This window comes from Mus musculus, chromosome 4, assembly GCF_000001635.26.
Source record: "Mus musculus strain C57BL/6J chromosome 4, GRCm38.p6 C57BL/6J".
NCBI classification, from domain to species: Eukaryota; Metazoa; Chordata; class Mammalia; order Rodentia; family Muridae; genus Mus; species Mus musculus.
The window spans coordinates 147,790,409-147,814,931 of NC_000070.6; the positions used below are offsets into that span (position 1 = coordinate 147,790,409).

Consider the following 24,523-nt stretch of genomic DNA (forward strand, 5'->3'; position numbering starts at 1 on the left):
GACAGGATTCCACTCTTTGTATAATCATGAAATGTGCATCAGTGGAGTTGCTCAAGTTGTGGTGAGATAGCCACCAGAGAAGAATTGCCTCACTTCATCTACAGACAGAAGTCCTGTCCAGGAAAAGGACATACTGTGTGGAAGAGCAACTAATAGATCTGTCAAGATAGGCTAAGCTGTCCTTCAAAATTCTGCTTTACAAAGTCCTGACAGATGATCCTGGCCAGAAGGCTGAAGACTGATACTCCACCATTTTGAGAAGTGAGGGACTGTCCAGGTTGTCAGCTGTGTCTACAGTTTGGTTGGGTTTTGGAAGCTATGCTTTACGCTTCCTATATTTTCAAGTAACATTTAGGTCGTGCTTGGATTTCTTACGGGTGCTGAAGACTTGTTGTACTCTCATAGCTAACTCAAGATGCTTAGCATTGACTGACATGATATAGATTTGATGGTTTTCAGATACAAGCTAAAACCAGGAGATAATTCAGGTATAGAATTGTAAGCCTTTCAAGTTAGGATAGAGGGTAGAGTGCTTTATCTAAATGGAGAAGATGGATGGCTTGGCTGTTTAGGTTGCTTTTACTTTTAAAATTTCATAATTCAATAGTTGTGCTCAATTTACATGTGAGAGAAAAGAGCCTTTTAGTTGAACAAAAGGGAATGAACGAAATGTGGACTGCCCTGGTGCTGTTTGTACTTTAATGCTTATTCTGCTTCCTCAAGAGGGGCTGCCCCAATGAACAGTGGGATATACTCATGTAGTTTCATGTGAACCTTCTCTCCATTTTAATTGGTCGAATAATTGCCAGATCTTGTGATTGGGCAATAGAAGGGAAAGGTAGAGCTGGAGATTTTAGAAAAGGCAAAGACAGAAAAAGAAGAGGCAGATGAGGAGATGAAGGAGGCAGGGGAAGTTAGCAGAAGAAGAGGTGGAAGAATGATGGAGAAGAACACATGACCCTGAGAAGCCACAGGTAGCAAGGGTTCTAAAAGCTGGAGAATAGAATAGTATAGTGGAATATCTGCCCAAGGCATGCAGCTTATAAATATTGTAACTGAGTTCTGTGTTCTTTGCTGGGCTATTGGTGCTGGAGTTTTACTGAAACGAGTCCTTGGTACCATCTCCTGAATGGTCAGTCCTAATGTGGAGATGCCAGGAAGAATGTTCTACAGAGTGAGTTCTAGGACAGCGATGGCTACACAGAGAAACCCTGTCTCAAAAAAACAAAAAACAAAAATCAAAAAAAAAAAGAATGACTCAAAAGAAATAGTTTTCTTTCTATTGTATCAGTTAAGAAGTGTAAAGTCAGTGTCTACACCCAAAATTAAAAACAAGACATACAATCAAATACATTGTGATGTGATTTCATTTGATATTTTCATAAAGAAGAATTAATAATACTTAATGAAGAATTAATTTGAGAATATTTAATGAAATAAATAAGGAAGTTAGCTTTAGATAGCATTAATATCATGGGTCAGATTGAAGCAGGAAGAGTTTCCTCTGACAGTATCTGAGGACTGCACAGATTAGCATGGAATTCTTCTTTCCTTAGGCAAACCTTATACTAATGCCAAAAGGATAACATTGTGTAAAAGGCAAAGAAGAGAAACACTAGAAAGTCATCATACAAAGTTGGTATACATCTACACCCCAAACAGGTAAACAGAAGAAAATATATGGCCAAAGACTTCCAGTGAAAAACAGACAGCACATTCAACAAATGGTGCTGGATCAAGTGTCAGTCCACATTTAGAAGAATGCCAATTGATTCACTCTTACTGCCTTGTACAATGCTCAAGTCAACGTGGGTCAAGAACCTCCACATAAAACCAGATACATTGAATCTAATACAAGAGAAAGGGGGAAAAAAGCCTTCAACACATCTGCAAAGGGTAAATTTTCCTGAATAGAACAGAAATGGCTCAAGTTCAAAGGTCAACTATGGGCTGGTGAGATGGCTCAGTGGGTAAGAGCACCCGACTTCTCTTCAGAAGGTCTGCAGTTCAAATCCCAGCAACCACATGGTGGCTCACAATCATCCGTAATGAGATCTGACTCCCTCTTCTGGAGTGTCTGAAGACAGCTATAGTGTACTTACATATAAATAAATAAATCTTTTTTAAAAAAAAGGTCAACTATGGACAAATGGGATCTCATAAAATTGAAAAACTTCTGTAAGGCAAAAAAAAAAAAAAAAAAAAAACAAAAAAAAAAAAACACTGTCAATAGGACAAAACAGCAATTCACGGAATGGTAAAAGATCGTAACCATTCCTCTGTCTGACAGAGGGCTAATGTCCACTATATAGAAAGAACTCAAGAAGTTAGACTCTAGAGAACCAAATAACCCTATTAAAAATAGGGTATGCAGCCATTGAAGGAGTTACAGAGACAAAGTTTGGAGCTGAGACTGAAGGAAGGGCCATCCAGAGACTGCCCTACCCGGGGATCCATCCCATAAACAACCCCCAAACCCAGACACTATTTCAACTGTCAACAAGATTTTGCTGGCAGGACCCTGATATGCCTGTCTCCTCTGAAGCTATGCCAGTTTCTGGCAAATAAACTGGATTTTCAACCAGGAGGTGATGGAGCATGCCTTTAATCCCAGCACTTGGGAGGTAGACGCATTAGGATTTCTGAGTTCGAGGCCAGCCTGGTCTACAAAGTGAGTTCCAGGACAGCCAGGGCTATACCGAGAAACCCTGTCAAGAAAAGAAGAGAAGAGAAGAGAAGAGAAGAGAAGAGAAGAGAAGAGAAGAGAAGAGAAGAGAAGAGAAGAGAAGAGAAGAGAAGAGAAGAGAAGAGAAGAGAAGAGAAGAGAAGAGAAGAGAAGAGAAGAGAAGAGAAGAGAAGAGAAGAAGAAAGAAAAAGAAAGAAAGAAAGAGAGAAAGAAAGTAGATGCTCACAGTCATCTATTGGATGGAGCACAGAGTCCCAAATGAAGGAGCTACAGAAAGTACCCAAGGAGATGAAGAGGTCTGCAGCCTTATAGGACAACAATATGAACTAACCAGTACAAACAGTGCTCCCTTGGACTAAACCACCAGTCAAAGAAAACACATGGTTGGACCTTGTCTCTAGCTGAATAACAGAGGATGGCTTAGTGTGAGGAGAGGCCCTTGGTCTTGCAAAGATTCTATGCCCCAGTATAGAGGAATGCCAGGGCCAGGAAGAGGGAGTGGGTGGTTTGGGGAGTAGAGGGAGGTCGGAGAGGATAGAGGATTATCAGAGAGGAAACTAGGAAAGGGGATAGCATTTGAAATGTAAATGAGCCGGGCTAGGTGGCCCACCCCTTTAATCCCAGCACTCTGGAGGCAGAGGCAGGCAGATTTCTGAGTTCAAGGCCAGCCTGGTCTACAGAGTGAGTTCTACAGGACAGCCAGGCCTATACAGAGAAACCCTGTCTTTAAAAAAAAAAAAAAAAAACCAACAACAAAAAAAGAATAGGATACAGAGACAAAGTATTCTCAACTGAGGAATCTTGAATGGCTGAGAAGCACCTAAAGAAATGACATGGGCTGGTGAGATGGCTCAGTGGGTAAGAGCACCCGACTGCTCTTCCAAAGGTCAGGAGTTCAAATCCCAGCAACCACATGGTGGCTCACAACCATCCGTAACAGGATCTGACGCCCTCTTCTGGAGTGTCTGAAGACAGCTACAGTGTACTTACATATAATGAATAAATAAATCTTTAAAAAAAAAAAAAAAAAAAAAAAGAAATGACATTCTTAGTCATCAGGGAAATGCAAATAGACCAAAACTCAGGTAACAGCAGATGCTGCTTAGGATGTGGAGAAAGGGGAAGATAATGCTGCTCCATTGCTGGTGGGATTTGTTGCAAGCTGGTCTGACCACTCTGGAAAACAGTCTGGTGGTTCCTCAGAAAACTGGAAATAGTCTACTTGAGGACCCAGCTATACCATTCATGAGCATATATCCAAAAGATGATCCAACATATGACAAGTATGCATGCTCCAATATGTTCAAAGGAGACTTCTTTATAATAGCCAGGAGCTGGAAACAACCCAGATGTCCTTTAACACTGGAATTGATACAGATAATGTGGTACATTTACAGAAAGGGGTACCACTCAGCTATTAAAAAAAAATGACTTCATTAAATTTGTAGGCAGGTGGACGGAACTAGAAAATATCATCCTAAGAAGGATACACATTGTATGCAGTCACTGATAAGTGGATATTAGCCCAAAGCTTGGAATACCCAAGATACAACTCACAGACCATATGAAACCATATGAAACTTAACAAGAAGGACTATGGATGCTTCAGTCTTACTTAGGAGAAAAATTATAAAGGGAAGTGAAGGGAGGGAGGGATGGGGACGGGGGCGGGGAGGGGAGAAAAAAAGGGGTGGGGGGAGTATCAGGAGTGAGAGGAGACTGTGGAGAAGTACTGAGAGTCAGAAAATTGAATGGAAGTGTGTAGCACTGCCGGGTGTGGAACTGGGTGTAGCCACTAGAAAGTCCCAGATGCCAGGAAAGCAAGAGTTCCCCAGGACCCAAGTGTGATGACATTAGCTGAAATACCCAACAAAGGGGGGACTGAACCTGTAGAGACCATATCCAGTGCATAGGCAAGGACCACAGTTGAAGAAAGGGGCCACCCACCCATCTCAAGATTTTTAACCTAGAATGGCTCCTTTCTAAAGGAAATGCAGGGACAAAGAATGGATCAGAAACTGAAGAAATGGCCATCCAGAGACTGCCCCACCTAGGGATCCATCTCATCTTCAGACACCAAACCAAGTCACTATTGCAGATGCGAAGACGCACTTGCTGACAGGAGCCTGGTAGAGCTATCCCCTGAGGCTATGCCACAGTCTGACCAATACAAATGCATTTGTGGTGCTTGCAGATAACCATCAGACTGAGCACAGGAACCCCAAAGCAAATTAAGTGACACATGAGACTTTCCTTCCACACTAATATAAAAGGACAAAACTCAATCCAAAGTGGAAATTCTTAATCAATATATTTTTTGAGCATCATTTACAATAGATTACCTTTGAGATTTGCAGGTTTTCAGTCCATGGAAATTGCACAGAAAATATAATGGTGTTATATATGTGAAAAGACCTAACCGTTAAATACTCCTCATCCCAGAAGAAAATGAACAGCATAGAAAAAAATCCTTTTAGATAACATGACCACATGTAGATAACAGAACTATGGAATGGTTTGAATGAAAAAGGATTTTTCAAAGAAAAGTGGACAGCACACTGACCTGTGGAGTGTTTACCAGAGAACTCATTCTTTTTCTTTTTCCTCTCCCAGTTTCAAATATTGGAACTCTTCTTGAAGTTTCACAACAGGGTTTGAAAAATACAAAAATGAAATTACTACAACGTAATAGACAATAATAAACCACATAAAAGGATATTAAAAGCAAAATGATACAAAGAATCTTGTCGACACTGCTACAGACATGAGAGCATGGAGTGACATATTTAGTGTAAGGAATATAAGTATAATCTGAGGACTCTTTCTGACTTCAGTGGGCACCTGACATAAACACAGAGCATATGCATCCAGGCTGTAAAACACTATTATCAGGGTTGTTACTGAGAACTTATCTTCCTGGGTCTAGAGTCAAGGAAAAATGGCTAGTGCCTACCATGAATGATGCCTAGAGTTGAATGGTATTTCATTAGACATCATACTAGAATACAATACCTAACCCTTTGAGGAGATTCCCTTTCATTCTCCCAGGCAGATACAGTATATCTATGTTCTATGTGTGTCCTGTTGGCTTGGTGCCTCATTAGTTTATATTGAAACTTGAAACTGGGACATAGCAGATGATGGAATGCCATAGAAAGTCATACACAATTAATGAGAACTAACAGGGAGAAAAATTGATATCCTAGGAAGAAATGAACAAGAAAACTTTCTATGTCTTAACACTAGGCCGAGCAATAAGCAAGTGTGGAAATCAAGGCCTGCAGGGTTTCTTCTAACACTATCTGAGACGAAATAGATGTAGCACCCAATTCACAAATTTCTTTTTTTTTTTAATTAGGTATTTTCCTTGTTTACATTTTCAATGCTATCCCAAAGGTCCCCCATACCCACCCCCCCAATCCCCTACCCACCCACTCCCCATTTTTGGCCCTGGCGTTCCCCTGTACTGGGGCATATAAAGTTTGCAAGTCCAATGGGCCTCTCTTTGCAGTGATGGCCAACTAGGCCATCTTTTGATACATATGCAGCTAAAGACAAGAGCTCCCGGGTACTGGTTAGTTCATATTGTTGTTCCACCTATAGCGTTGCAGTTCCCTTTAGCTCCTTGGGTAATTTCTCTAGCTCCTCCATTGGGGGCCGTGTGACCCATCCAATAGCTGACTGTGATCATCCACTTCTGTGTTTGCTAGACCCCGGCATAGTCTCACAAGAGAGAGCTATATCTGGGTCCTTTCAGCAAAATCTTGCTAGTGTATGCAATGGTGTCAGCATTTGGAAGCTGATTATGGGATGGATCCCTGCATATGGCAATCACTAGATGGTCCATCCTTTCGTCACAGCTCCAAATTTTGTCTCTGTAACTCCTTCCATAAGTGTTTTGTTCCCATTTCTAAGAAAGGGTAAAGTGTCCACACTTTGGTCTTCGTTCTTCTTGAATTTAATGCGTTTGGCAAGTTGTATCTTATATCTTGGGTATCCTAAGTTTCTGGGCTAATATCCACTTATCAGTGAGTACATATTGTGCGAGTTCCTTTGTGATTGGGTTACTTCACTCAGGATAATACCCTCCAGGTCCATCCATTTGCCTAGGAATTTCATAAATTCATTTTTTTTAATAGCTGAGTAGTATTCCATTGTGTAAATGTACCACATTTTCTGTATCCATTCCTCTGTTGAGGAGCATCTGGGTTCTTTCCAGCTTCTGGCTATTATAAACAAGGCTGCTAAGAACATAGTGGAGCATGTGTTCTTCTTACCGGTTGGGACATCTTCTGGATATATGCCCAGGAGAGGTATTGCGGGATCCTCCAGTAGTACTATGTCCAATTTTCTGAGGAACCACCAGACTGATTTCCAGAGTGGTTGTACAAGCTTGCAATCCCACCAACAATGGAGGAGTGTTCCCCTTTCTCCACATCCTCGCCAGCATCTGCTGTCACCTGAGTTTTTGATCTTAGCCATTCTGACTGGAGTGAAGTGGAATCTCAGTGTTGTTTTGATTTGCATTTCCCTGATGATTAAGGACGTTGAACATTTTTTTCAGGTGCTTCTCTGCCATTCGGTATTCCTCAGGTGAGAATTCTTTGTTCAGCTCTGAGCCCCATTTTTTAATGGGGTTATTTGATTTTCTGGAGTCCACCTTCTTGAGTTCTTTATATATATTGGATATTAGTCCCCTATCCGATTTGGGATAGGTAAAGATCCTTTCCCAATCTGTTAGTGGCCTTTTTGTCTTATTGACGGTGTCTTTTGCTTTGCAGAAGCTTTGCAATTTTATGAGGTCCCATTTTACGATTCTTGATCTTACAGCACAAGCCATTGCTGTTCTATTCAGGAATTTTTCCCCTGTACCCATATCTTCGAGGCTTTTCCCAACTTTCTCCTCTATAAGTTTCAGTGTCTCTGGTTTTATGTGGAGTTCCTTAATCCACTTAGATTTGACCTTAGTACAAGGAGATAGAAATGGATCAATTCGCATTCTTCTACATGATAACCGCCAGTTGTGCCAGCACCATTTGTTGAAAATGCTGTCTTTTTTTCCACTGGATGGTTTTAGCTCCCTTGTCAAAGATCAAGTGACCATAGGTGTGTGGATTCATCTCTGGGTCTTCAATTCTGTTCCATTGGTCTACTTGTCTGTCACTATACCAGTACCATGCAGTTTTGATCACAATTGCTCTGTAGTAAAGCTTTAGGTCAGGCATTGTGATTCCACCAGAGGTTCTTTTATCCTTGAGAAGAGTTTTTGCTATCCTCGGTTTTTTGTTATTCCAGATGAATTTGCCGATTGCCCTTTCTAATTCGTTGAAGAATTGAGTTGGAATTTTGATGGGGATTGCATTGAATCTGTAGATTGTTTTTGGCAAGATAGCCATTTTTACAATGTTGATCCTGCCAATCCATGAGCATGGGAGATCTTTCCATCTTCTGAGATCTTCTTTAATTTCTTTCTTTAGAGACTTGAAGTTCTTATTATACAGATCTTTCACTTCCTTAGTTAGAGTCACGCCAAGGTATTTTATATTATTTGTGACTATTGAGAAGGGTGTTGTTTCCCTAATTTCTTTCTCAGCCTGTTTATCCTTTGTGTACAGAAAGGCCATTGACTTGTTTGAGTTAATTTTATATCCAGCTACTTCATTGAAGCTGTTTATCAGGCTTAGGAGTTCTCTGGTGGAATTTTTAGGGTCACTTATATATACTATCATATCATCTGCAAAAAGTGATATTTTGACTTCTTCCTTTCCAATTTGTATCCCCTTGATCTCCTTTTGTTGTCTAATTGCTCTGGCTAGGACTTCAAGTACAATGTTGAATAGGTAGGGCGAGAGTGGACAGCCTTGTCTAGTCCCTGATTTTAGTGGGATTGCTTCCAGCTTCTCACCATTTACTTTGATGTTGGCTATTGGTTTGCTGTAGATTGCTTTTATCATGTTTAGGTATGGGCCTTGAATTCCTGATCTTTCCAAGACTTTTATCATGAATGGGTGTTGGATTTTGTCAAATGCTTTCTCAGCATCTAACAAGATGATCATGTGGTTTTTGTCTTTGAGTTTGTTTATATACTGGATTACATTGATGGATTTCCGTATATTGAACCATCCCTGCATCCCTGGGATGAAACCTACTTGGTCAGGATGGATGATTGTTTTGATGTGTTCTTGGATTCGGTTAGCAAGAACTTTATTGAGGATTTTTGCATCGATATTCATAAGGGAAATTGGTCTGAAGTTCTCTATCTTTGTTGGGTCTTTTTGTTGTTTAGGTATCAGAGTAATTGTGGCTTCATAGAATGAGTTAGGTAGAGTACCTTCCATTTCTATTTAGTGGAATAGTTTGTGAAGAACTGAAATTAGGTCTTCTTTGAAGATCTGATAGAACTCTGCACTAAACCCGTCTGGTCCTGGGCTTTTTTTGGCTGGGAGACTATTAATGACTGGTTCTATTTCTTTACGGGATATAGGACTGTTGAGATCATTAACCTGATCTTAATTTAGCTTTGGTACCTGGTATCTGTCTAGAAACTTGTCCATTTCATCCAGGCTTTCCAGTTTTGTTGAGTATAGCCTTTTGTAGAAGGATCTGATGGTGTTTTGGATTTCTTCAGTATCTGTTGTTATGTCTCCCTTTTCATTTCTGATTTTGTTAATTAGGATGCTTTCCCTGTGCCCTCTAGTGAGTCTGGCTAAGGGTTTATCTATCTTGTTGATTTTCTCAAAGAACCAGCTCCTTGATTGGTTGATTCTTTGAATAGTTCTTCTTGTTTCCACTTGGTTGATTTCACCCCTGAGTTTGATTATTTCCTGCCTTCTACTCCTCTTGGGTGAATTTGCTTCCTTTTGTTCTAGAGCTTTTAGGTGTGTTGTCAAGCTGCTAACGTGTGCTCTCTCTAGTTTCTTTTTGGAGGCACTCAGAGCTATGAGTTTTCCTCTGAGGAATGCTTTCATTGTGTCCCATAAGTTTGGGTATGTTGTGGCTTCATTTTCATTAAACTCCAAAAAGTCCTTAATTTCTTTCTTTATTCCTTCCTTGACCAAGGTATCATTGAGAAGAGTGTTGTTCAGTTTCCACGTGAATGTTGGCTTTCTATTATTTATTTTGTTATTGAAGATCAGCCTTTGTCCATGGTGATCTGATAGGATGCATGGGACAATTTCAATATTTTTGTATATGTTGAGGCTTGTTTTGTGACCAATTATGTGGTCAATTTTAGAGAAGGTACCATGAGGTGCTGAGAAGAAGGTATATCCTTTTGTTTTAGGGTAAAATGTTCTGTGGATATCTGTTAAGTCCATTTGTTTCATCACTTCTGTTAGTTTCAGTGTGTCCCTGTTTAGTTTCTGTTTCCATGATCTGTCCATTGGTGAAAGTGGTATGTTGAAGTCTCCCACTATTATTGTGTGAGGTACAATGTGTGCTTTGAGCTTTACTAAAGTTTCTTTAATGAATGTGGCTGCCCTTGTATTTGGAGCATAGATATTCAGAATTGAGAGTTCCTCTTGGAGGATTTTACCTTTGATGAGAATGAAGTGCCCCTCCTTGTCTTTTTTGATGACTTTGGGTTGGAAGTCAATCTTATCAGATATTAGGATGGCTACTCCAGCTTGTTTCTTCATACCATTTGCTTGGAAAATTGTTTTCCAGCCTTTCATCCTGAGGTAGTGTCTATCTTTTTCTCTGAGATGAGTTTCCTGTAAGCAGCAAAATGTTGGGTCTTGTTTGTGTAGCCAGTTTGTTAGTCTATGTCTTTTTATTGGGGAGTTGAGACCACTGATGTTAAGAGATATTAAGGAAAAGTAATTGTTGCTTCCTGTTATTTTTGTTGTTAAAGTTGGCATTCTGTTCTTGTGGCTGTCTTCTTTTAGTTTTGTTGAGGGATTATCTTCTTGTTTTTTCTAGGGCGTGGTTCCCGTTCTTGTATTGGTTTTTTTCTGTTATTATCCTTTGAAGTGCTGGATTCGTGGAGAGATAATGGGTGAATTTAGTTTTGTCGTGGAATACTTTGGTTTCTCCATCTATGGTAATTGAGAGTTTGGCTGGGTATAGTAGCCTGGGCTGGAGTTTGTGTTCTCTTAGTGTCTGTATAACATCTGTCCAGGCTCTTCTGGCTTTCATAGTCTCTGGTGAAAAATCTGGTGTAATTCTGATAGGCTTGCCTTTATATGTTACTTGACCTTTTTCCCTTACTGCTTTTAGTATTCTATCTTTATTTAGTGCATTTGATGTTCTGATTATTATGTGTCGGGAGGAATTTCTTTTCTGGTCCAGTCTATTTGGAGTTCTGTAGGCTTCTTGTATGTTCATGGGCATCTCTTTCTTTAGATTTGGGAAGTTTTCTTCAATAATTTTGTTGAAGATGTTTGCTGGTCCTTTGAGTTGAAAATCTTCATTCTCATCTACTCCTATTATCCGTAGGTTTGGTCTTCTCATTGTGTCCTGGATTTCCTGGATATTTTGAGTTAGGATCTTTTTGCATTTTCCATTTTCTTTGATTGTTGTGCCGATGTTCTCTATGGAATCTTCTGCACCTGAGATTCTCTCTTCCATCTCTTGTATTCTGTTGCTGATGCTGGCATCTATGGTTACAGATTTCTTTCCTAGGGTTTCTATCTCCAGCGTTGCCTCACTTTGGGTTTTCTTTATTGTGTCTACTTCCCTTTTTAGGTCTACTATGGTTTTGTTCATTTCCATCACCTGTTTGGATGTGTTTTCCTGTTTTTCTATAAGGACTTCTAACTGTTTGGTTGTGTTTTCCTGTTTTTCTTTAAGGACTTGTAACTCTTTAGCAGTGTTCTCCTGTATTTCTTTAAGTGATTTATTAAATTCCTTCTTTATGTCCTCTACCATCATCATGAGATATGCTTTTAAATCCAGGTCTACCTTTTCAGGTGTGTTAGGGTGCCCTGGACTGGGCGAAGTGGGCGTTCTGGGTTCTGATGATGGTGAGTGGTCCTGGTTTCTGTTAGTAGGATTCTTACGTTTACCTTTCACCATCTGGCAATCTCTGGAGTTAGTTGTTATAGTTGTCTTTGTTTAGAGATTGTCCCTCTGGTGATTTTGTTACCCTCTAGCAGCAGACGTGGGAGACTAGCTCTCTCCTCTGAGTTTCAGTGGTCAGAGCAGTCTCTGCTGGCAAGCTCTCCTCTTTCAGGGAAGGTGAACAGTTATCTGGTGTTTGGATCTCCTCCTGGCTGAAGATGAAGGCCCAAAACAGGATCTTTCCCAGAAGCTGTGTTGCTTTGGCCAGGAAGGTGGCCAGTAGTCTGGAGCCGAAGATGGCGCCGCCTCAGAAGCTCTCTGGCTCTCGCCTGTCCCAGAAACTGCTGGCCTCTGTATTCCACACCCTCACCCGTGCAGCCTGCCCTCCGCAGAGTCCCAGAGCCAAGGTGGCTCCCGCCGGAGCCTGAGGCAGAAACCTCTCAGGCCGGGTGGACCCCTGTGCTCTCACCAGGAAGGTGGCCGGTTGTCTCCACAAATTTCTTTAGAAAATCCCACAATCATCTTACACAGAGAATATTACAGAATACAGAAAGAAAGGGAATGTGGTGCAGTCATCACACAAAGCTGTCTGTACCTAGATCCAAAAGCAAATGATCATAAAAATATGCATGAATAAAATAATAAAAAATTCTCTCTAATGGATATAGAAAATGAACTCAACTTGATTTCATGCCATAGATGCAAGACTGTTTCAAGAAGCACAAACCAAATAACTCAAGGCACAAAGTACATACAATCTGTGAGAAAAGACTCTCAACCATGTCAGTATATCTAAGAAAGGCCTAGGACAAAATATCACAGTGGATCACTATGAAAGCTCTGAAGAATGTGGAGAAAGAACATCACTCAGAGATCCTGAGTTCAATTCCTAGCAACCACATGGTGGTTTATAACCATCTTTAATGGGATCTGATGTCCTCTTCTGGTGTGTCTGGAGACAGTGACAGTGTACTCACATACATGAAATAAATAAATCTTTAAAAAAGAGAAAGAAAGAAAGAAAGAAAGAAAGAAAGAAAGAAAGAAAGAAAGAAAGAAAGAATATCACTGAGTCTAACAAACATAGTAGCCACCATCTTAAACCTATCACTACAAAAACTGAAGACATCTGTCATCATTCTATCCTACTAATTAGAGAAGAGACAAGGATGTGCAAAGCCTCCACAATGATTTTGTACAAACACCATTCACCTGAAAATGCTAGTACCAGGAGGTTTAGATAGTACAGATTAAAGAAAACTTTAGGAGCTTTTCTAATATCTGCAATAGCAAAGAAAACAGATAATACAAATACTCTACCAGAATGTTTCCCTGTAAATATTCTAACAGCTGTAATATGCATAAAAAATGAAGATATTCCCTAATTCATGTGATGGAAAATTGAATGGCAAGAAGAATTTCTGGGGCTGGTGAGATGGCTCAGCAGGTAAGAGCACTGACTGCTCTTCCAAAGGTCATGAGTTCAAATCCCAGCAACCATATGGTAGCTCACAACCATTCTTAAAGAGATCTGACACCCTTTTCTGGAGTGTCTGAAGTCAGCTACAGTGTTTTTACATGTTAATAAATAAATAAATCAAAAAAAAAGAATTTCTGTACAACAAAAATGTAGATTTGGAGAAAAATATAATGCTGTCATAAATGTATAATATGTAAATCTCTAACGACCCAGGCATTTGAAGACAACATCAAGTGGGCTAGAAAAAGTGGGCATAGGAATGCATAAATATTCAGGGAATAATCAGGACATTTTTGCAAAGCATGTCACTTTATGAATCTTGCCTGTGACATACAGGCTGAGTATTGTCAACTTTACAGCAACAGATCCTAAATTTCTGCCTCAGTGATAGATGTTGGGCTTTAGTTTCAACAATAGTAAATACATGGAATGAATGTATATCAGGGAATTATTTAGTCTATGTGTATAACAGGAAAAGTACATCTTCCATCTCATGGAGACTGAACAAGAGTTCATTCTAGGATGGAAAGAATAACCCATGGTTTCACATCCACCATGAAGTCAATATAAACACTAGGGCTTTTACTTTAAAATTTAACACTGGCATTTCCTCAAAATCACATCTGATTCTGAAGAGACTTTATTCTGTCCTTATCAGCCTTCCAGTCCATTTTTACTATCACTTCTTTCATCCCAATATTTTGAAAGTGGACAAACTATAATAGTAATGGGTAGTGTGTTCAGACCCTGGGACTCTTGAGTACAAGAACTAGCGTAGCATTCCCTAGGAAAGGCTATTACAGATTGGCTTTCTCTACTCCCAGATGTTTCTGGCTTTTGTCACATCTAAGTGCTATAACAATGCACATCTCTTTTCCTATTGTCTTGTCCTGTCCCTTACCATCAGTGTGGTGACATTACAGTAGCATACAGTACTAATAAATATTTACACATAGATTAGAATCAAGAGTGAATGAATAATATTTTTCAAGCCCTGAGAGAAAATAACTGGCAACCGAAAGTAAGAGGCTACTAGTATATAAAGTAAACTTGAATGTAGTAATTCATTAGGACATGTTTTTGAGTCAAAAACCTACTTAGATCCAGGCAGTGGTGGAGCAGGCCTTTAATCCCAGCACTTGGAAGGCAGAGGCAGGTAGATTTCTGAGTTTGAGGGCAGCCTGGTCTATGGAGTGAGTTCCAGGATAGCCAGGACTGCAGAGAAACGCTGTCTCATAAAACCAAACAACAACAACAAAAAGAACCCAAACGAACAAACAAAAAACCTACTTAGAAAATGAACTGATGAAAGTATGCACAAAAGAACAAGACAGCTGGGCATGGTGGTGTACGCCTTTAATCCCAGCACTTGGGAGGCAGAGGCAGAGGGATTTCTGAGTTCAAGTCCAGCCTGGTCTACAGAGTGAGTTCCAGGGCTATACAGAGAAGCGTGTCTAGAAAAAACAAAAACAAAACAAAACAAAAAGAATAAGGCAGACATTTTTCATGAGGTCATAGGAAATAAGAAATTTCTTGCTAAGAATGAATAAATACAGGAGAACTAGTAAATACTCCTCATATACAACACAGTAAAGCTCTATCGCGCACAAGGAATTGAGAACAAAGTGAACATACTTTGCCACCTACACTACCAGCAAAATCTTCCGGATTAAAAATCCTAAGGAACATAATCTCATAAAGAACAGAATGTCATCGACCGATCTTCAAAGGACATTATAATAAAATCCCAAGTAGAAGTCAGAAAAAATGAAACAGATATCAACATACTGAAGAGTAGTATATGTGGATCTTGGTTTTCATTTCAGGAAGAAGAAATTGTACAGAACTAAACTAACATCACATTGGGTAGGGATACTTGAACCTGTTGTGACTTAGGGTGTGGTTCAGCCCAAGGCACACAACATTAATCGCTCTGGTTTTAGTACAGGCAAGACCTTAGTATTCACTTTAATCCAAAATATCAAAACTACAGTTTATATGTAGAAGAACACACCCTTGGTTGAAAGTGGTGTCTAATTGAATGACAGAAAATATGGAATATTAGAGAAAGATCTGACAGAATAGGATATGCCCAACAATGCTGTAATGAGAGGACAGGGAAGCTACTTGAGACAGAGAAAGACATTACACAAGGAAGAGAATAATAAAGGAATACAGTAGAGTGCATGGGCAGCAGTACAGTACAGTTGAGAGAGTAGAGCCACAGAGAGGGAGAAGAACACAGATTTACTGGGAGAGTTTTACAGACTCAGATTGAAGAGAGAACATGCTAGGAACAGGTAAAGACAGAATGAGCAGGAGAAAGAGAAGGAGCCAGAAGATTAGAAAAGATTTCTACAGTAAATTTAAGGCCAAGTGGAGCAAATCAGTGTCCGAGAGAAGAACTCAGCTCGGTTTGAGCTGGAAAAACTGAATTGAATCAGCCAGGTAAGCATTGAGAATGAATAAGAAAGGGGGAGCTTTTTCAGCGGCAAATTTCAGAGGCTGAAAACACACCAGGCCTAGATAATACTGTATGGAGAGTAGAAGCTTACATGACTAGGCCTAGGTTAATAGATGTAGGCAGGAATCCTCCCAAATTACAGTGACAGTAGGAGAATGAAACTTACTTATACAGCCCTGTGGTAAATAAAAAGTAGACACTGCTCAGTATAAAAGTTCTCAAGAATATAAGAGAAGAAGCATACCTCAGAAATAATGCAAACAGACTCAAAACTAAAGCAAACAGTACAGAGAAGGTCAACAATAATTATTCCACTCTAATGGGTATTAATGCAACAAAGAGCATCAATAAGAACACAGGTCAAGGACAGGAAAACATTTAGAGTGGACAGAATAGGTGATTCAGAAAGCAAGTAGACCTTCTGGAGAAAACCACCTCATATCAGACCGTTCACTCTCAGCAGACACCTTACACACCCTGGCGGTAACTTTCATAGTGACAAAAACTGCTAGGCAAATTGGGGCAGGAAGCAGAGTTATCCATATCATACTCAGGTTTGCAACCTGCTTGCTACAATCTGAATCTGCCAGACAAGACATGGAAATTTTTATGATACTGGCAAGACTATCTGTGGGTAACAGAAGGTTTTCTGGTTCAAGCTCCACATGGAAAAAAATACATAGGTTACAGTGAAAATCTGCCTGAAAATTCATAAGGAAGGTCACGAGCCCTAGGAGGGAATCTACTGCTGACATTTGCTTTATGTAAAAATTGCCCTTGTCACAACCATAGCCTGATGATGCTTTCAATCTGGGTAAAATAAACTTTGATTACAATGGGCAACAGCAATTTCCCAGCATCATAATTAATAATATTAACATCAAGTGACGACTGACACAACTGCCTACCATGGGAAATCCATATCATCACATCTAATATTATTCTTTTCCACAATCATTAAGGAAATAGAATCTGGCAAAATCAAATTCATGTCCTCTTTCTACTCACAGGTGAGCCCAACTCCACCCCTTGTTCAATACCTCTAACATACCTGGATCCTTTGTGAGAGTCTCCTTGACCTTTACCCTTCCAGGGCTCTTAGTGTTGATTTACAGTTATGCACATTTTGCTGAGCATATGAATACCTGAAAATGGGAAAATATTATTCAGAATGAATCTGGAACTTTTCATGGAACACAAATGAGAAATGTCAATACCTGATAAAAATATAAACATGAGGGAAAGAGAAGATATTATGAAAAACTCAACAGACCATGAATGTGCATTGGCTTTTCATGAAGCAAGGAGTCATTTTTCTTATGTAAGTGAGCAACCATAATCATTCCAAAGGTGCTGTCTAATTTTGTCTTAATCCATAGTAAGTTTTCCACTTATTAAAATATCTTTGGGGGCTGGTGAGATGGCTCAGTGGGTAAGAGCACCCGACTGTTCTTCCGAAGGTCCAGGGTTCAAATCCCAGCAACCACATGGTGGCTCACAACCATCCGTAACAAGATCTGACTCCCTCTTCTGGTGTGTCTGAAGATAGCTACAGTGTACTTACTATAATAAGAAATAAAGTCTTTAAAAAATAATAATAAAATAAAATCAAATATCTTTGCCTGAAATCATTCTCTCACAGCATGCTGGGCAGAACCTTGAAAGGATTCAAAGAAATTCAGGAGGAATGGCTAGCTGGGGTGCCTGTTATCAATGAAGTCATAGTTGGGTAGGTGTTTCCTTGGCTCCTGGTTATCTCTTGGCCTGCCCCTCCATCCTCCATCTCACCCTTAATCCCCCCCCCACACACACACACACACCTGATGGCTTGGTACATTTTGGAACCAACCAGATATCTCTAAATGCTTTCTCCCTCAGACTGAAATGCCAAAAACTAACCCAACCACCAGCATAAGACCCAGATATCCAGATATCTTCGTGCATTGCTGCAGGTTGCATGTCTTAGAAAAATAATAAAAGCCTCATAGGAAACTACAGTGGCCTATAAAACTGCCTGTAGCATGTGACCAAATCCATCTCTTGGTCAGGATGTATTATTTTATAAAACTTGCCCACGTGGTACAATTAGTTTTTCTCTGGCAACACTCAGGGTGCACAGACCCACTATATATCTTCTTCTCAGCTGTACCTTACTGCAATCCTGTCTTCATGTTTTATTCAAACCTAAGGTGTAATATTAATAACTAAGCCTATGAAGACTCATTTCTCAATGCTGTATTTACATCAAAGACTACATATACCTCAGTGTTAAACTAACGGGGACTATAACTTTGCTAGGTTAATATTAATATTTACAGCCAGGAGACAGTTAAAAATTGAAACATAAAAACAAAAAGTAAGCCTTTAGGGTCAGGCTTAAAAATAAGATCCTTGTGACTCAATGCCCCCAAGGTATGCTAATCATAAAGCAGATAGCAACATTCCTCCATCCACCCACTTATAAGCTGTGCTTTCAAAGAAAGTCACCTTGACCCACCCCGACAACTCCAGGAACTCACTATGCAAATGTGCTAATGTTATTGAGACTCATACACAGCTGTCTTGACTTTCCACTTTCAACTGGTATTTTTGGTATTTTCCAACAACGCCCTCCCCACCCCCTTGACTTGTGGTTCCTTCCTTTAAATACCCCCTTACCCAGCTACTCTGCATACCACAGTCCTCTAGCATTGCATGGTTTATGACTGTGGGCCTGAGAGCTCTCTTGAAATAAAAGTCCTCTTGCAATTTGCATCAAAACCGTTTCTCCAGTAATTTGGGGTGTTGCCTCTCCTGAGTCAGAACGTGGGAGAGTCCTCACCTTTTGGGTCTTTCAACAGTACTTTATAACGAATATTTTCGAATTCAATCAAATCTGCACTGATCCCCATATGACAAATACCTACAAAGCTCTCTAGGGATGCCTATCCAGTTCCCTGGAGAAAGGGAAACGAAATGGCAAATGGAGGAACAAGGGAGTTAAGAAAGCATGAATGAATTTGAATTTGAGGAGCTTTATTATGGCTTTTGCAAAGACAACCATCCCAATACACAAACTCCAGAGACGGCCAAGGATCTACGGGGTTATTTAAAAAAAAAAAAATCTGGCACCCATAAAATTAATTAAAACATCACCATGAACCCAATTCACAGGATCTCAAACTTCCTGATAATGGTAAGATACCACAACAGAATTGGGAGAGTGGCGGCAGAAAATGCACCCCTGCTCCACATGCCTGCCTTGCTCCTGCCCATTTCCCAGTCCAACAGCTCCTCTGACTTGGAAGGTGACAGGACCAGCTGCTCAATGTCCTAGGAGGCCAGCACAGCAATTGCAGCTTAAAGAAGTTTTCAGGTTCCGCAAACACTGAATTGTGAGAGGGGCGGCAGAAAATGCACCCCTGCTCCACGCCCCTGCCCAGCTCCTGCCCGTTCCCCAGTCCAACAGCTCCTCTGACTTGGAAGGTGACAGGACCAGCTGCTCAATGTCCTAGGAGGGGCAACTGCAGCTTAAGGGAGTTTTCAGGTTCCGCAAACACTGAATTGTGAGAATGGCGGCAGAAAATGCACCCCTGCTCCACACGCCTGCCCAGTTCCTGCCTGTTCCCCAGTCCAACAGCTCCTCTGACCTGGAAGGTGACAGGACCAGCTGCTCAATGTCCTAGGAGGCCAGCACAACAACTGCTGCTTAAGAAAGTTTTCAGGTTCCGCAAATACTAGGCGCTAGTCTCCCTCCATAACTTCCTGATCACGAGGCAGCTGAGATGCAAGAAGAAAGATGAAACCGCGGAACTTCCCTTCATGCTGCCTAGCCCCGCCTTCTGGACCCGCCCAATATTCAGCAGCTTCCTGCAATTCTTCTAAGCCTACCTACTTCGGGACCTTTTAATTAATTAGCTTCCCAATTCTTCACAGCAATGTTTGGTGTTTTGAATTTTTGCTTGCTTGCTTGCTTGCTCGTTCCTTTGCTTTTAATTTGTCTTTTTCTTAAACTCATCTAATCAGGCTGGAGGCCCACCCTCCCCAGCAGGAACCACTCCTCCAACTCTGTTGCAGGCTGCCTTCCACAAAACTTCCCAGGACCTACTCTACACAGCTTCCTCAAAAGGTTGCTGCCAGACTAGACCAGAACTGGATGTAGTAGGACACTGCACCTGGGTTCTGAACCCTTCAGATACAACGCATATTAACTTCTCATATTGTGAGTCTTTTCCTCTGGGCTATAAATGCACACAATTAAGCAGTCCCTTTGAATTCTGATGCTCAGAACAGATACCCAAAACAAACAATAACTTAGATAAAATGTCCTTGGCTCAAACCGCAAACCATATAGGTATCCTATAAGGAGCACAATTTATTTGATATCGAAGACAAAGAATAGAAAACCCACAATCATGATCAAGGACATTAAAGTTTGTAAACCATGTAAATCCACTCACTCAGAGAGAAACGAAATAAATCATGGGCAAGAAAATAATACCAGATTCCTGAAGGAAATGACAATATAAAATATTAAAATTGACTTCAATAAGTGCTTAGAAATGCCAAAAAAAAATCCTGAAAAGAAAATGCAGTAAGGCAAATAAAAATAATACATAGAGAACCTGTGGGAGACAGATTATCAGACTTAAAGAAAAGGTAGAGGAGGTGGATGCCTCAATCAAAGAAAATGATGAATTAAAATGATGTTAGGTCAAGGCACAATATTATTTACTTCTTGAAGGGTGAGACAATAAAGAGAAACTCCTTTGGAAAACTGTCTTGATCTTTGTCAAAAAAAAAAAAGTAAGGAAAGGAAGTAAGGAAGTAAGAAGGAAAGAAAGAAAGAAAGAAAGAAAGAAAGAAAGAAAGAAAGAAAGAAAGAAAGAAAAGAAAGAAAGAAAGGATGAAAGAAAGAAAACTTGAACAAAATTACAATACATACTGCACTGTTTGTTGATAAATGGTTTCCTGATTGTTCCCTGTAACACTCTATGACACCCATGCATATCAGTATAAGCTGGGGAAAGGAGACTCGAGATTTACCCAAGTCTCATTAGACTCTTGCTAGGAAGTCAACTCTTTTCATGATTGTAATGAGTTCCAGGATTCTCATTGACCTCTGAGGTTCAAAACCTGTTGTGATGATTATGAGAGGTTAAAATGGATTCTAGCTCAGCATGGCGGTGAGAGCTCAGAAGCACAAGCCCAGACCTGGGGTTCTGTCTTTAAATAGGGTTCTATGCCTATGGACACCTTTCAGATGGCAGGGCTACTTGTTTCCCATTGTGTTGAGTTTTAGTTTTCCCCATATTGTACTTATGCAAAAAAAAAAGTCACAAGTTAATTGATTCTTCATATGTGAGTAGATTAAACATACTGGTGATTAATAATGCATCTGAGTTAAGGAAAGAAATAAAAGCCTTTTCCTCAGAGCATTTAACTAAGTGTGAGTCCAAAGTTGAATTCTCTACTTCATTTTCCCTGTGTCTTCCACCCTCTGTGTGTCTGTTCAGTTAGTTTAAATCTGTAACTTCCTGAAGGCTGCTTGTATAGCTCTCCCTTTCTGTCTGCCTTTTGTCTCCATGTTGGTGTCTATCTGTGTAATCTGTTGTCTATTTGTATCTCTCTGACTGACCTTGAGAGAGAGCTTTGGAGTGCTTCTAGAACATCAAGGGAACCATCACATGGGGAAAGAATGGGATAGTGAACAGTAATCTTTTATAAAGGATTAGGTAACTGGCTCCAAGTGGTCAAGTGGACAACAAACATTTATAAATATGACTTTTATCAAAAAATACCCATAACTGTATATGCATTTTTGAACTATGCTTTAAGCCTCTGCATTTCATGCTTTCATCAAGTGACACTCATGCAGTTTCTGAGCAGGACTTGAAAAAGTACATAAATTGCCATTGTATCTATGCATCAAGTTAGGTTTTAAAAGTTGATATCAAGAGAAGTCCAAGGAAAATAATGTGAGTTTTTACATTGTTCTTTGAAAAGTGTGCTAAACCCTCAGTAGGATCACAGCTTTAAAACTTAAATTTCTTCAAGTTGCCTTAATTCTGGTTGTGAGGTCCAGGAAAATTCCCCATTTATTAGAAGTTAAGATGTTTTATATAATACATTGTCACAGTTATGGTTCTGCCAATGCATAGGAAAGCACCATGGAGCAAGACTCCATGGAGTTATAATGGGTGTAGTCTTAGTAAGATGTTCGCAAAAAAAAAAAAAAAAAAAAAAAATTTAAAGTACCAGCTTATAAGTGTATGAATGTGTTTCAAATGAAGTTCTGAATTCTGAAAGAGATGGAATTTCAGTTGATCTTGTCTTTTCCACTGTGTTACATCAAGAAAGTTGCTAGCCAAAGTGGTTTCATAAAAATACCCAAAGAATGCAGACCACTGACAACAAAAGGGGTTGCTTTTAACAAACTGACAATAAGTCTTCATTGCTAAAGACAGGGCTGACACAAAACACTGTATATGAAAAGGTCAAACTGGTGCGTGCAAGAACATTGACTCTTATGTTCCAGTGTCCTCCTTATGGAAGGTGCTTTGAAAGGTACACAAAGTAAAATATATACCAGAACCAACCAAAAAGACGTTGATCTATAATTTTTCCTTCCCCCAAAATATGCTTAGGGCAATGATGTCATGAATTTACTGGGAATAACCAATCAATGTCTAATTTGACTTAAATACCAAAAGCACTCTGGTTAAATGTTATATATCTATATACACAAGTGTGTGTGGACAGGAGTATACTGGGAGTGTTTGTGGACACACCAGTGTTATAAATAATGAAAAGGAGGTTTCTATATAGTGTAAAGCATAAAACTTTCATTGGAGCAGTCTCCCAGCTATCATTTAGAATTAAGACAATTCAAGCCTATGACCTCATACATAGATACATCTTAACGTCTCTCCTGCTCCGTTCTCATCTATCTGTTATCTTCTCTGTCTCCCACTAAATCTCCATCTGCATTCTCCTCTCTACATCTTTTTTAATATCCAGAAATTCCACCCTCCAATTCTTGTCCCAGGAATTGGATGTCAGGGTTTTTTTTTTGTTTTTGTTTTATTAGGTATTTATTTCATTTACATTTCCAATGCTATCCCAAAAGTCCCCCACATGCTCCCCCACCCACTCCCCCACCCACCCACTCCCACTTCTTGGCCCTGGCATTCCCCTGTACTGAGGCATATAAAGTTTGCAGGACCAATGGGCCTCTCTTTCCACTGATAGCCGACTAGGCCATCTTCTGATACACATGCAGCAGCACATTGGATTCCCAGGGAAGGTCAGGGGCCCTGGACAGCAACTGCATGGGAGGTTGTTACCTGGCAGACACAGTGAGCTGATTGGGGCATCTAAGCTTGAAAGGACATTTCTGTGCTCAGTCCCCTCACATCCCATGAGTTCACACAGGACATGGGGCAGTCAGACCAGATCTCCCGACTGCTTGTGCTGCAGGCTGCCTGACATCAGCACACAAGCACGTGCTCCCAGCTGCAACCCAAACAAAAGACAGAGAGCTAGCTCAGAAGGACAGAAGCTGCGGGTCTTTCTACAGTCAGCCACTTCCTGTGAATAAAAGAGTCGGATAGAGCTGTCTCCTAAGAGGCTCTGCCAGAGTCTGACAAAGACAGAGGCAGATGCTCACAGCCAACCATTGGACTGAACATGGGGTCCCCAGTGGAGGAGTTAGAGAAAGGATTGTAGGAGATGAAGCAGTTGCAACCCCATAGGAAGAACAACAATATCAACCAACCAGACTCCCCAGAGTTCCCAGGGACTAAACCACCTACCAAGGAGTACACATGGAGGGACCCATGGCTCCAGCCGCATATGTAACAGAGGATGGACTTGTCAGGCATCAATGGGAGAAGCCCTTGGTCCTGAGAAGGCTCGATGCCTCACTATAAGGGAATAGGAGGGCAGGGAGATAAGAGCGGGTGGGTGGGGGAACGCCCTCATAGAAGCAGGGGGAATGGGGATGGGATAGGGGCTTTCAAGGGTGGGAGGGGAAAAAACCGGGAAAGGGGATAACACTTGAAATGTAAAGAAAATATTCAATAAAAAATAAATATCTATTATCAGAAGAGGGAATTTAAAAAACATGTTCTATAAACACAATAGAATCTTTTTGAGCCTTAAAAGGGGGGAGGGAGTCTTATCATTTGAGACAACATGGCCAAAGCAGAAGGACATTTTGCTCAGTGAAATAAGACAGGCCTAAAAAGACACGTTACCATGGTCTCACTTGCATGTAAGAGCTAACAAAAAGTTGACGTTGAGAGGCTGAGAATGGTGATAAGAAACACTAATCCTCTCTTCATTTTAAAAAAAAGGGGGGGGGGGCTGGTGAGATGGCTCAGCGGTTAAGAGCACTGACTGCTCTTCCAAAGGTCATGAGTTCAAATCCCAGCAACCATATGGTGGCTCACAACCATCTGTAACAAGATCTGAAGCCCTTTCTGGAGTGTCTGAAGTCAGCTACAGTGTACTTACATATAATAAATAAAGAAAAGAAAAAGAAAAGAAAATTACCCATTCTTAAAAAAAAAAAAAAATACTGAAAACTCAGTAGGAAAAACAAGACAGATTTCTGTTCAGCTCCTCAGAGGCTAAGGCAGAAAGCTGTAGCAGTATAAAAAAAAAACCAAAACCAAAACCAAAACAAAACAAAACAACAACAAAAAAAAAGAGGACTGCAGTGTCCTAAACTGAACAGCAGATGGAGACAAATGTACAAAGGGTTCCAAATTAGGCAATAAAAATCATACATTAGGGGCTGGAGAGATGGCTCAGTTGTTAGGAGCACTGACTGCTCTTCTGAAGGTTCTGAGTTCAAATCCCAGAAACCACATGTATGTAGTTTTGATACTTAAAGATGAGAAACACAGTA

General features: G+C 40.3%; 1 protein-coding gene across 11 annotated transcripts in view; it reads right to left on the bottom strand.

The window, feature by feature from the left end:
- Zfp984 (zinc finger protein 984) overlaps positions 1-21,821 on the bottom strand; it is a 58,256-nt gene extending 36,435 nt beyond the window's left edge. For 4 of the 11 annotated variants that reach the window (XM_030253003.1, XM_030253002.1, XM_030253004.1 and 1 more), the window contains exons 1-3: positions 19,260-21,821; positions 16,682-16,775; positions 5,250-5,319 (exon numbers count right to left, since the gene is read on the bottom strand). The gene's annotated coding sequence lies outside the window, so the exon portion shown is untranslated. The remainder of the gene's footprint in view (positions 1-5,249; positions 5,320-16,681; positions 16,776-19,259) is intronic. The other 7 variants (XM_030253010.1, XM_030253008.1, XM_030253009.1 and 4 more) reach the window with 3 other exon arrangements.
- Between the last annotated feature and the right edge of the window lie 2,702 nt (positions 21,822-24,523).